This window comes from Scardinius erythrophthalmus (genome assembly GCF_964197995.2).
Source record: "Scardinius erythrophthalmus genome assembly, chromosome: 22".
Classification (NCBI taxonomy): domain Eukaryota; kingdom Metazoa; phylum Chordata; class Actinopteri; order Cypriniformes; family Leuciscidae; genus Scardinius; species Scardinius erythrophthalmus.
In genome coordinates this window covers 26,939,970-26,943,383 of record NC_138242.1, presented here as the reverse complement: position 1 = coordinate 26,943,383, position 3,414 = coordinate 26,939,970, and positions in this window count along the sequence as shown.

Here is a 3,414-nt window from a genome sequence, read left to right as displayed (position 1 = left end):
TGCCTTTGCTTGCAAAAAAATTGTGAGCAAACACAAAACTAGTGATGAAAATAAAATGAAAAGGAAGAAATAAATATGTTTTAATAGTTTTTCCATCACCATGTCCCTTTAGGGGCTCCGTACAGTCGTGCCCCAAAAGCGCACCATTGGTTGAGGTAATGTCAGGTTTCTGAAACAGACTGTAATACCATTTTCTGCCACTATAGTCACAGATATTACACATTGCACCTTTAAGCCTGTAATACCATTTTCTGCCACTATAGTCACAGATATTACACATTGCACCTTTAAGCCAGGTTCACACTGTACGATTTTGGCCGTCTGAGACAAATTTTGCAAATTCTAAAAAATTCCAATTCTGATCCTAAAATCTGAAGTATATGATCGTTAGTTTGACATGTTTACAGACAGCCGATTAATGACAGTTGCAATAAAATTTTACCTCAGACGAAATTCTGGCAGTGTCAGAAGATTTGACTTACAGTCCTACGGTGTGGCTTCTCCTACGATGACCATCAAATTGTCTTCGTTTTCAGTCCAATCCAATAAAAAAAATATTAAAGTTCACTGGTGTTTTAGAACTGGATGAGAAGTTTACACTCTTAGAATAAAAGGTTCAATGTGGTTCTATAATGAACTAAATTTAAATTTAAACAAAACTAATGAATTAAAACTAAATCCATAAAATGATGGGAACCCCTAAAACGTTCATAGAACCTTTTCTTTTAAGAGTGTAGAGGCAATCCTTTGGGACACAGCAGGAAAATGTGTGTCATCCTTTTGTCCTGTTTTCAACAGCTCGCATTACGCATTTAACATTTAGAACGATGGCGCGCACTTGATGTTTCGGCCAAACCCACCATGGCACTTCCAGCAGGAACCTGACAGGCCCCGGAGACAATGCGTCTCATTACCCTCACTTACCCCAGCAGGAGGGCATCTTGCCCCCTCACAGATGGTTCGGGAACCTGGACGGCGTCCACAAGCACCAGAATGACCGAGGCAGTGTCAGCTTCCGGAACTCTGACCATCCGTCTTTTGACGTCTGCGGGCATGACAACAAAACACACTCTCCCACTGACATATGCATAGTGACACATGGATACATCCCGCACAAACACACTCAAATCCGTTTCAACAAACGGATGACAGACACCCTATAGACCGCGGCTGATTTATTGGCCGGATGTTATGCGCGACCCTGCTTGCATGTTTAATCACATTATGTAAATATCGTGTTTGTCATGCTATTGTGCACATGTTCGCTGGTATTAGGTTGTTTTTATGCTCCATCTGTCCTCTAAAGTCAGTCTATAACCACAGCTGGACTTAAAACCAGACTTTCAGGGGGAAAAAAGCCCAGACATTTTTTCAGCCAATTAAAACCGGAGGCTGTATTGTGATTTCAAGGGGGACATTATCTCTACACTGATGTTTAAAGCCTGGCTTTCTGAAGAGTCTGTAAGGTCTGACCTCAATCTGACCCTGTGGTCTGACTGCATTTTATAACTGTCAGTGAGTCTGTGCCATTGCTGGATCTACAAAAGTCTCTGATGAAATCTTAACCTTCTAAACCTTAATCCTTAAGCCTGCCATCATTTATATGTAAAAAAAAGAACTTTTGAACAGAGATAGATGGATGGATGGATGGATGGATGGATGGATGGGTGGGTGGATGGATGGATGGATGGATGGATGGATAGATAGATATGATGGATGGATGGATGGATGGATAGGTGGATGGATGGATGGATAGATCGATATAATGGGTAAATGGATGGATAGATAGATAGATAGATAGATAGATGATAGATAGATAGATAGATAGATAGATAGATAGATAGATAGATAGATAGATAGATAGATAGATAGATAGATGGATGGATGGATGGATGGATGGATGGATGGATGGATGGATGGATGGATGGATGGATGGATGGATGGATGGATGGATGGATGGATGGATGGATATGATGGGTGGATGGATGGATGGATAGATAGATAGATAGATGGATGGATGGATGGATGGATGGATGATGGACGGATGGACGGACGGACGGACGGATGATATGATAGATAGATAGATAGATAGATGGATGGATGGATGGATGGATGGATGGATGGATATGATGGGTGGATGGATGGATGGATAGATAGATAGATAGATGGATGGATGGATGGATGGATGGATGGATGGATGGATGGATGGATGGATGGATGGATGGATGGATGGATGGATGGATGGATGGATGGATGATGGACGGACGGACGGACGGATGATAGATAGATAGATAGATAGATAGATAGATAGATAGATAGATAGATAGATAGATAGATAGATAGATAGATAGATAGATAGATAGATAGATAGATAGATAGATAGATGGATGGATGGATGGATGGATGGATGGATGGATGGATGGATGGATGGATGGATGGGTTGGTGGGTGAATAGATAGATAGATTGATGGATGGATGGATAGATATAATGGACAGTTTTTAATTGCATAAACACAAATGGAAAGGAAGAAAACAACCACATATACCGACATAGACACTGTTTATAATGTCCAAGTACAAATCTAGATTTTTTCCTGATGCATGTCTCTAAGAAAAAGGAGTGCAAATGGAGATTACGCTGGAAAGAGGGTGGGAGAAAAGAAGAATAGGTTGGCGAGAGAGGGAGAGAGAGTGATGCATGATGGGTCGCCAGGAGATATGGCCAAATGCTTAACCCACACATGTGAAGCCTGAACCTGTTCAAAGCATTTTTGGCTGGTCTGTGAAGGAAGCAGAAGGAGCGTTTTGAACCAGGCAGTCAAAAAGGGGCGCTCTGAATGGGGGAGCAGATGCAGTTATAACACAAGAAGTGAGACAGAGGGAAGGTTATACGGGCCAGCACAGTATCAGTGCTGGAACAGAGGAACTACAGAGTCTTCAATCTCTATCTGTGAAGTACAGCGCAAGACAGCGAGAGAGACTGCAGTACAACAGAATGAGAGATGGTCAGAGGAAGAGAAAGAGGCACAGATGGTTGCTGAAATGTGTGAGTGCTCCAGTTTAGGATGTCATCATTATTGCGTGTCAACGATAAATGCCAGAATTGAAATGATGGCACCTGCTCATTTCTCTTTCTTTAGCACAACTGCCCAGCAAGCGTAAAACACTCCCACTTTGCATATTGTTGCGGTTATAGTAAAGTAGGCAACATTGTGGAACATTTTAAAAACAAAAGCTGAACAAACTACAATGTTTCTGGAATGTTTTATTTAGGTTTTAATGTAATCTATATGTTTCAAACACATAGTGAAATCAAAACCATAACACAATGTTATTTGTCCTTGTCAGTGTGATTATTGTTGACCTAAAACTAAAACTCTTCAAAATCATTTTTGTTTATTGACATAAAGCTGA